This window comes from Pogonomyrmex barbatus, unplaced genomic scaffold (assembly GCF_055798465.1).
Source record: "Pogonomyrmex barbatus isolate J1 unplaced genomic scaffold, ASM5579846v1 scaffold4, whole genome shotgun sequence".
Classification (NCBI taxonomy): domain Eukaryota; kingdom Metazoa; phylum Arthropoda; class Insecta; order Hymenoptera; family Formicidae; genus Pogonomyrmex; species Pogonomyrmex barbatus.
This window is the reverse complement of record NW_028297138.1, coordinates 11216772-11227766: the sequence shown is the minus strand read 5'-3', so window position 1 is coordinate 11227766 and position 10995 is coordinate 11216772.

Below are 10995 nucleotides of genomic sequence, written 5' to 3'. Positions count from 1 at the left end.
ATACATTATATACTTTGTATTATCGTAAAAAGAAACTCGACTGTGTCGCACCAAATGATTACGTTATGTACGTTACATCAACGTAATCGCCAACATCGATCGAAATAATCACATAACGCCCCAATAAAATACCGAATATAATCAATTATCGTTATCGGGTATCGGCGCCTATTTAACGTACGTTTTCCATAACAAGTCGTCTGCAAACGAGTTATCGGCGAAATCAATTACACGATCGTCAATACATCACGAGTACCACCCGAAGGTGACTAATGGACGTTCCGAACTGATCCTCGTAACGAGCGTCGTCGATCCGCAATCGCAATCGCGGAATTTATGCCCGCCACGCGTATGTGTGTGTGTGTGTGTGTGTGTGTGTGTGTGTGTGTGTGTGTGTGTGTGTGTGTGTGGTGTGTGTGTGTGTGTGTGTATGTGTGTGTGTATGTGTGTGTGCTGTACCTTACGCTCCACCTGCTTCGCGCCCTTATCGTTCGTTTTCATCTGCGAGCGCGGTCTACATCTTGTTTCGGGACATCGCGAGATATGATTCACAAAAGGGCCGCGCTGGCGAACCGCACCAAAATCGGAATCTGGACGCAGATCCCTTATGCGGATCGGGTCGCGCATCGGAAAAAGACAGGTAGAAATCGATGTTATCCGACGACAAACGACGACGACGACGATGACGACGACGACGACGACGATGACGACGACGACGACGACGACGACGACGACGACGACGACGACGACGGGATCCCCGGATCGGTTCCGATGCAGGCAACAAAAAGCGAGAATCCGACTGTGCGGCATACCTACCCGAGACGTACTTAAACGGGGGTAGCTACACGAGTAATTTAGTGCCGGTCCGGGGAGGAGGGGGAGAAGGGGGAGGGAGAAAGGGAGGGCGAAAAAGGCACGACAGAGGAACGACGACTTCGATACTCGGAAAATTACTTGTGCCGTTTATTACGCATTTCCGTGTAATGGCTCAATTATCTGTGTTTTTACCGGCGGGACGATCCGCGTGGAGCGATCGCGCCGCGATTATTCGCGCTCTTTCTTACGGAATAAACCCAGCCCCGAGTGGAGGTACGTATAAAGGATTGAGCATCATTTTTCGGACGTGTGAATCTTTTTATTCGTATGTCGTCACCAAGGAGCAATAAAGATCACTTTTTTGTGTCGGCCGAGATGCCGAGATTTGTCCGCCTCGGTGTCCCCATAGGTTCACCTGCTGCAGGTCGGTTCACTCGAATGTTGCCTCGCTATCGATGAAACGGAGACAATAAATAACAAAAAAGTTAATAATCTGGATATCTCGAGCCATCGGATTCATCGAATGATTCTACTACGCCGCGTTGGGTGGGCTCGCGACATGTTTCCCTGCGACATCTTACTCGCCCTTAGATAAGAAAAATGTAACGTCTGCCTTTTTGGAAGATTCTTTGGCCCTTTATCAAAACGCTCTCGGTTTGATCGTCTGTTGGCAGTAAAAATGCAAATGTCGCTCTTTAGAAAGCTGCTTGCCGACGTGATAAGGAGCGGCACCAGGTGCAAAACGCACGTCACGAAATTAAAGAGACAAACATCTTCTCCACTTGATCTCTTTTTCATTTTTTTTTTTTTTTTATGTGATACGAGTGTGCGCAAATCAAAAAGGACAGACTTGCCTTGAAATTTGGAAAAAGGCCACGCCGATTTTACGATCGAATTATGATTGATAGATATGTTATCGCCAGTCACGTGCGTAATTTAAGATCATGTCGCGATGTCCTCTCTTTCTCTCTCTCTCTCTTCTACGTGTTAAACTTTCCGATCTCTCCGAGAAGACTCATCAATTTTCTCGAGAGCGAATTTATGTTTCTGCGCTTCGGCAAGAAGTGTCTTTCTCATCAGTTTCTTATATCGCACGGTTTATTTAAAGTGCAGAAAATTATAGATATCAAACAAAAATGTGAAAATTCTTTTTCGCTGCTTTATAAATCTTCCTGCTTATTCGATCATTGTCAGACTTCATCCAGATGATTCTGAAGATTTCTCGACATTAATTTCGATTCCCGACGATCAACGTCGCGTTTCTACCGTCAGTTTTGCGCAGTAAACGTTCCTGAAAATCGACGCGCACGGGGGCCGCTCGGTTACATTCCAATTAAAGTCGCTGGTTATCATACATTCAATTAGCATAACTCATATGAAGGCCATAACGAAGCGGGACCGGCGCAAAAACCTTCTTAGTCAAAGAGCCGAGACATAAAACCCGAGGAGAGGGAGAAAGAAAGAGAGAGCGACCGAGAGCGCGATCAACACACGACGCCCGCGCGCGCGCGCGCGCGCGCAAACGCAAACGTAAAAGCGTTAAGACGCGGATAAGAAGAAGGAAGAAGGTGAAGAAATAAATGAGAAAGGAAAGGGAGGAAGGAAAGAAGGAGAGAAAGAGAGAGAGAGAGAGGAGAATGTGTGGCACTGTTTGTCGTCGTGGCGCGGCTCGCGATCGTTACGAATGCCCAACGACAACGACCACGACGACGGGAACTTAGCGACCCTCGATCGTCGCACGCTGATTCGAGACGACCGGATTGATGTCTTCTTTCCAGTCGCGCCTCGTGTAGCTATAACGTTGTCGACGTTCACGCGAGTCAGCAGACCTTGGGAAGGAATAGCGGTATAAGAGACATCGGTGTAAAAGATGAGTAAAAAAATAATCCCACAACATATTTATTCTTCGTGTAAAATTAGCTGAACATACGATAAAAAGAAGTTCTTGGAAGATTATCCTCATTTCAGGATTTTAAAATGTGTATCTTCCTATCTCTCGTCTTATTCTATCCTAGATTTTCTCACGCGTTTGTAAAGTATGATTGTAAGAAGCCTACGATATTCTTCAATGAGAGAGGAAGAGAGAAAGAAATTAGAGCGAAAGTTTTCGGGTTACGTTCATCGCCGACGGACAACGCCTACGACTGTAAATTCGATGACTGTCGCCAATGGCTGGGATTCTGCCCGAAAGAAAAGAGAGAGGGACGTAAAAACAAAAAAGACAACGCGTTTACCTATACTCTCCGTGATCACCTGTCTCAATAAATATTCGGCTTGCAACGGGAGCACGTGCGAAGAGATCGAACGATCTTCTAACTCAGCATGCGACTCGTCCGACTCGAAGAGAAGATCGGATTAATCGATCGAGAGTACCGACGACGATCGCGCGTAGCTGCTCTCGAGCGCGCACCTCTCGCTGCTCCTCGGACAGGTTCGATTTCTTAATTAGCCCCGGACAATCCATCTGACGGATCGAGGCGTCGCCGTCTTTTTTTTCTTTTTCGTGCCAGCTGCGCGTTCCGTCATGGCTCTCGATACATCTTCGCCGATGCCGCGCCGAGTGTCATATTTTTCTTTCTCTTCTCGCCCGGATGCGCTAACCGCTTCCCCCTAAATGACCATTTAGCCATGTTTGCTGACGGCCGTAAATTTATCTTTATCCCCGCGATTGTTTGTCTTGCGGTGAACCGCGACATCGCTCGCTCCGGAGTCCGGCTAATTTCGATCCCGTTTATCTTTCAAGAATAGCGACGATCCTCGTTCGAGCTTAAAAAAAATCCTGAATCTCCAAACACGTTCGATCGATCTGGCTGCACGTGTCAGCGACGTGTCAGGATGGAGCAAGATGGACGAGGAGGTGGAGCTCCGCTAATCCGTCGGGAAGAACGTCCGAGGAATCTCTCGACGGCGATTTCTGCATGACACTTACGACTCGGGTAACAGCGGTATTGCCCGCGTCCAAGCCCTATGCATGAGTAATGCAATAATCGAGCGAGTGAGTCGTCTCGTCCCGGCCGGGCCCGTCCCGTCCTCGTCTCGTCTCACCTCGGTTCGCAAGGTTCGCCTATAAAACGCGAATGCGAGCCAGCCCCGTAATTACTGTGGAAGTGACTGGTTACTGGTTAACGCTCCGGTCGCCGGAGGTTTACCGCGGCGACTCATGGTTCATCGGCTCGATTGGCTGCCACCTAACGGAGCGACGAGCGTGAGCGCGCGCCGGCCAGTGTAAATCGAGAGGCCATTACGCGCCGTGGCAAAAATGTAATGAGGTATTACGCCGCCACGGCGGCTCCTTTTAACGAGGTTGAGCCGAGAGGGCCGGGAGAGCGAAAGGGGGTCGCGCCGGCTTATCCCCCGGTCGCCGAAACCAATCTGGACGGATTTAATGCGCCTCCGCACCGATCGCGCGTATACGAGCATCGTCCTCCCTCGTTTGCGAATCGACGACGCTCGTACTCGCGCACGATTCGGAAAACGACGAGCCGAGTGGTTCGTTCGCCGCGCTCGTATAAGGAGCCGTTATCGAGTCGTTTTGTCTCACGCGGTTACAGGCGTTAAGAAACGGTTTTTACGGAAATTTTCGTTCCTTTTGCGATAATTTCTCGGAATACGGGGTATCGGAGATATTACCTCGCTTCTCTGAATGACAGTTTCAATCGGTTAAGATTGTGCCTGGAAAAAGAACCGTTAGGGCCGTAAACGTCACGCGTACTGTTGTGCCATTCCATTACTCATACTTCCGTCCCACTTGTCAAAAAATATTTTCAGCGGATCGCGACGTTTTCTATTCGAAATCAAATATATACAAAGTGAAGAAATTTTTTAGGAGAAAAAGCGAGAAACCGCAAAATCGCTACGTCTTTTATTTTTTTAATATTATGCTTTGAAATAAAATTCTTTTATAACAAAATCTATTAATTGATATAATTTTATTATTCCATCCATTTATTCATGTTATCTTCCCAAAGTTTTATTTCGAAAAGCCTTTACCTAATTTCTACAAGAAAATTATGCGCACGACTGTTTTGCTGGAGAAAAATTGACTTTAATTGGCTAAAAAGTCTGTCATGGAAGAACATACAGATGATTTTAACGCAACCTATATATTTCAATATTGCAAATGTTTTCCAGTATTAAATTACTCCATTCACGAACGAAATCTGGGACAGTGTCGTACCAGATGGTAATTCCGCTGATTATCGTGACTCTGTTTGTTTTTCCATTCGAGTGTGTCATTATGGTGATTTAGGACGAGCTTTCGTGTAGACGTGTATACGGATCCATATGCTCGTATGATCGTAATGTAGCCGCGACATGCAAACGAACGGGAGAAATCGGAACAGATCAGATCGCGGACGGACAGGTAAGTGATTTCGGCAATTAAGAAATTAACTGATAATCGAGTGTCAATATCTGCGCCAGAACACGTAACTATATACTCGTGTACGTCGTAATTAAGTAAGCATATTCGTCCGGGCGCTGCGTGCGTCCAGCTTTGAACTTTCATAATTGATTGCGCCGTAATAACCGGGCTTCTTTCGCTTTTCGGGAGCAACAGGTGCAACACGGTCCAAAAATGCATTAAGAATCAGTCACAAGTCGCGATTTATACGTACGAAAGTATGAGTCACCTACTTGTCGGACATTTGCTTAAACGTGCCATTTCGCAAACGTTTAGAAATGTATACGAGAGCATTTTCGAGGTCTTCGTAAACTTAATAAAATTTACATAAGCGATTCCGTTTATTTGGAAATGATATGTAATGACGTCGTTCGTTGAGGCTGCGGTTACGATTAAATAATGCCGATCTCATGAACGAGCCGCGATTTAATCGTGGCGCACTTTACACGCATCCCGGCGGCAAATGTTGTATGCTTTTAACTCCCGGATCGATTCGCGATTATTTAAGGCGCGCACAGGTGCTTCCAGATTTCGCAACGAGAAACCACCTTGCCGGCTTGCTCGCAAGTGAAATCCCATAAATGCAATCTGGCGCAGAAGATAAGTAATGAAATTACGATGCAGGAGCGTTGCGGAACCCAATTAAGTATCGGTAATGATAGGTACTCGATAAGTCCACATATTACGCGGGATTATATCTGGTAATCTCGGCGAGCAAACAAGGTAGCACCATAAAGACGCGCCGAAAAATTATATATGTGTATTATTTTCAAAATTCAAAAAAACAATACGGCGTGTGGTTCTGGATATTTCGTGTTTTTTTTTCTCGATCGCGAATCTTGACGCAATAAATTAACCGTCTTTCTCGAGAAGTGTACGCGCTGATCTCTGGCACCTTTAATGGTATCGAAAAGCCGATCCGGAGGAGCCTGTTTGCAAGAGGAGAATCGGTTCGTCGCTACGACATCGCATGGAAGAAACATCCGAAGAAAAAGGGGAAGCGAAAAGAAACGACGCGGAGGTGACGGCCGAACGGTTGGGACGACTGTAATCAATCTCAAAGTCATTACGCATCGTTAAAACACGTGATTAATATTTAGAAGAGAATATTTCAATTTTATTTAAATAACTATAATCAATCTGTAATAATCAGTTGATATGAAATGTTTATGCATATGTAAGTATATGTTGAAAATTACTTTCGGCATCTATAAGTAATTACAGTTGAGTGTAGAATATTTAATGAAACAGCAGGTGAGAAAACTCTCTGATTTCAAAGAACAAACATTTAAATATGTGCACTACGGTTCATAAATTCTCGGATACTTTTATTAATAAAAACAAAAAAGAAAATAAATAAAATCACAAGTTTTCCAAGCTGCATATCAATTTGTAACAGATATTTTTGTTATATATTTTTGTTTTATAATTAAAACAGTCCAAATTATTGGACTTTTATACTTTTATACTCTAGATAGAAAAATTACGCAAGAAAATATTTTATATAAAAAAGTATTCGAGAGTTTATTTTATATGAAATGTACAAGTTAACAGATGAAAATAAGCAAGGAAAAATAGAGCAGAAGTTATAAAATATTCTCTACTTTATTAACAATTATATCGTAATATGTATACATACTGTGTGGAAGATTTTAGTGAGCGGATAGAATGATGAAATTAAAACACTACGCGGATGAAATTTTTTGCGTAACGATGGGCGTGCCGCCGCGAATCAAGCTGTACCAGCAAAGATGAACGTATCCCCCCCCAACTGTTCTCCGACAAAGCATCCGAGAAATGAAATCGATCCACCGTGTTCTATTCGCGCTTGTTTTTACAAGTTACAGGAATTGCTCACAGCCACACTTTCTACATTTCTATTTCTTCATCCTAAGATAGGCAATTTAATTCCGATCCAGAAGAGCAGGTCAATTTTTTTTTTTTACAAGCCAGGGTTACAAGAGTTAGTTTTACGTTGACGTAGAGTTTAATCGACGGAATTTTAATATATGCGCGATAAACAAACCCATTGTAGTCGCGTGTGTTTACTTAGCCTCCTTCGCGATCTTCGTGGCGATCGCGCGAAGAATGAAGTATCGCGACGCGCGTGTGTGCAATAAAATTCGAAGGTTGTTATTAAGATTATGAAGATGTTGAGATTCTGACGATACGTGTAGATAAGCTCGGCGCCGCGATATACACGACGTATATCTTTTGGTGCAGGGTTGCACAAATTGGAGCAGGCCATACAGATGGAGTTTTTTGGGGGCAAGGCTCTGGGCGTGCCGTCGCAAATCAGACGATCGGCAAGCGCAAGCATCGTGTCTTATTTCCCTTACTTCTCTCTATCTACGGGGGTAGCGATATCTCCGTCTGAATCTGCCAGACAGAAATCGAGCAAAAAAGAAAATCCGCATCCCGTTTTATATTATCGGCATTTAATATCGTTCAATGAAGAGCGGAATATTTGTTTTTCGCGGCAGCGGCGCGATCATGTGCACTCGGTGCACGCGTAAACAAAGTTAATGCAAATTTCACGGTCTTTTCAAACCCACCTAGGTAGGTTTTTCTTTTTTTCTTCTTCTTCTTTTTTTTTACACGATACTTCACCGATCGACTCGACGGTGTCGAAATTTGGCGGCGCACTTTTTTTTCGCGCGATGAATAATATCCGGATGAAGTTTCAAATAACGAACGGGGCGTGCGCGAACGTATCAAATCGTATCAAAGAGAAGGCGAGCTACTTTGATCCCGCTCTGCTCCCTGCTTCATCCGCTTTTCGATTAATATCTGGTGGCGTAGAAATTCATTAAGAACCTCACCCCGATCGGCGAGTATACCGGGCGAGCACGCGCGCGACCGGTGTTTTAAAAATGTGGCAGACGCGAGAGCCTAGGATGAGAGGAGAGAAGCGACGATGAAAAAAAGGCGCGCGCTTAAAAGGAAGGCGGCGAAGATAAGAAACACTGGGCCCACCGAGGGTTCAGCATCTGCCTATATAATAACGAAGCACGAGGATATACGAAACAAAACATGCGTCCCGCGCATGTTTTGCCCCGCGAGACCGAGGGGTCTGATTTGTAATTTATCGCTTTATTGCGAGAGACCGGAGGGGAGGGGGGGAGGGAAGGGGGGAGAGGGCGCGAGGACAGTGTAATTAACACGTAAATGCAATCGCGTCCTGCGGTTCCCATCAGGTGTGCCGCAGGGAGACGCCTTTTTTTCCTTTTGGATGTGTGTCATCAATATGCATCCGCCAGCGTGAGTCCGCCGATGTGACTCATCGATACGTATCATAATTGCGTGTCACACTTAGCCTGATGTTTAACCCTCTAAAGTGTCGTCCTCGGCGCGTAAGAATAGAGATTGACGGATTATGAAATATATTAATAAGATGTTCACAAGATAACGTTCCCATTCATATACGTAGTATTAAAAAATACGTTTCTAATTTGAACGGTTAATATAACACTTTTTTCTTGGAACTTAATTATTTAATTTAATTCTCTTCTAGCATATGAACGCAGGTGCGAGCGAACGAAAGTTCGCGGTCTACCTATTTTTTGAAAAATAACTATCATCCCTTCAAAGAACTATTAAGGTGTCGCCAAAAACGTGAGAGATTACTCACGATTAGATACGGTCGAGAAAGATCGATGGCCGCTCGTCCCTCTTGGCCTTGTTTACTGCCCCAAAGAATTTCAGGGTAATTAATTTTAAATAATTTCTTTTGCTTCCAGCATCCGTCCAAAAGGACAAGATTTTAACTTTTGAAAATTCTCTATTGCTTATTTTTTGGGATTTTAAATAAAAAAGGATTCGGGCGATAATTTGCTTATCCCGGAGATATCCGTAACCGGCGGCAGCCGTAGCCGGCTCAATTTTGATACTTCGGACAGCGGCAAATAGTCGCAATAACGATGTAATTTTCGCGCGATAAACACCGCGGTGTGTATTTCGTTACAATTACCCGCTCGACGATTTTCGGGCAGCCTTTAACGACGCGGCTGATTCCGCTTAGCTGCGAGGTGTTGCGCTAAGCACCGTCCACTCTCGCCGCGATTGTTTTTGCGCCCGTTTTCTGGCACACGGCCGGTAATTGGCGAGGAGGGCCTGCCCCTTTCCTTTTTACGATTCCGCCCTTGCCGAGGAATATCTCTCTTTACCCTCGCTCGTTTCTCTTCCCCCGGAGGAAGGACGCGCCTCGCATCCTCTTACCGTGAACACGCCGTAAAAACAATTACGACCTCGCGTTTACCACGGCAAAAAGGCAAACAGTCCGATTCGAGACCAAATCCAGCGTTTGCTGGATCGTCGAAATTTTTTTACAGGCGATGTAAACGTCGGACAGTCGAGTATGCACGCGAACGAGCTGATTCTACCCGGCGCTCGAACGTGCCGCTTATCACAGTTTATTTAACACACTGATAGCCACTCCGTTCGTATGCGAATGACACGTGTGACGCGGCAGCCAATATGTTAAAATCTTTTATGCCTTGTGTATTTTATTGCGATCCATCTTCCGCAGACAAGTGTGACTTGTTTGAGATAAGATTTTATAACTACATTCAGATGCGTGTTAATCGTTTCAAATCTGAAACTGCATGTTACACAATCGTGTATATCTTCAGGAATTATTTAAATTCAGTTTTAACCATTTAGATTTCAAATTTCAGATTTTAGAGCATTTTTTAAAATATATATATATATATATATGTTTTTCGATTTGTTTAATTTTGAATTTCTTTAATTTTAAGTAAATCTTTCAAAATTGAAAGGGGAAAAAATCGAGTGAAAGGGTTAAAAAGCGGGAATGTATAGGTCGTTTTCTCCAATTTTTGTATAGCGGCCGGTTTGAATTCGCTTAGCCTTTCAGCGTTTCGGAGCGATGCAAGAAAAACGACGAGATAAATAGAATGAACTGTTTGTATAACGAAGCTACGAACCGACAGACACAGAGGCACCGCCCATTATTGGCACCTGCTGTGCTGGAATAATAAAGCAATTGCTCGCAATTATCGAAATTCTTTGCTCGCCGCTCCGAGCGCTCGGTTTCCCCGAAACCGCGCTCTCTCGAATAACAAAGATTTTTTTCCAGGCGTTCGTAATATTTTGCGCAGCACCTGCGACGATATCGTATTCACCGATATGACGATTTTCGTGAGAAAAATCCGCGGCGGCTAATGCACCGCGAGAAATTAATATATTATATTAATATTTTCAAAAAATCGTTCGCATAAATTCTGACGTAACGGCACATTCCGTCGCTTCTGGACAAATGCGACAGCGTCAGTTAATTTTTTTAAAACGGCATGAATTTAAAGGACATACACCCCATCGCCCTTAGACAATGTCAATTAATTTTTAAACAGCGTGGGTTTAACTCGGATCGATTCGCTGAAATTTACGCGGTTGGGTTACGTTTAAAATGCGACGAAAGGCGACGATCGGTGGCGGAGTGTCAAGTGTCGTCCGCAGGGAAGAAGCGGTGAGGTGGTGGTGCATCTACTACGTGGGAATGATCGTTACGTCGCGCGTTACTCCCTCGACGTCGATCAAGCCGACGGATTACGCATGTCCTGGCAGCTGCGCATCCTTCCTGGGCGTTCCAAAGAGGCCGCCAATCGGCGAAACCCTCTAATACCATCCATCCGGCGGGGTGACCAATGACAGGGCCGGGGTGTATCAGCGCGGGTGTCATCGGGCCACTCAGACCGCGCGATATTATCACCGTCGTTAAGAGAGCCGAGATCAGCGGGGCGACCAGCGGAGTCGGC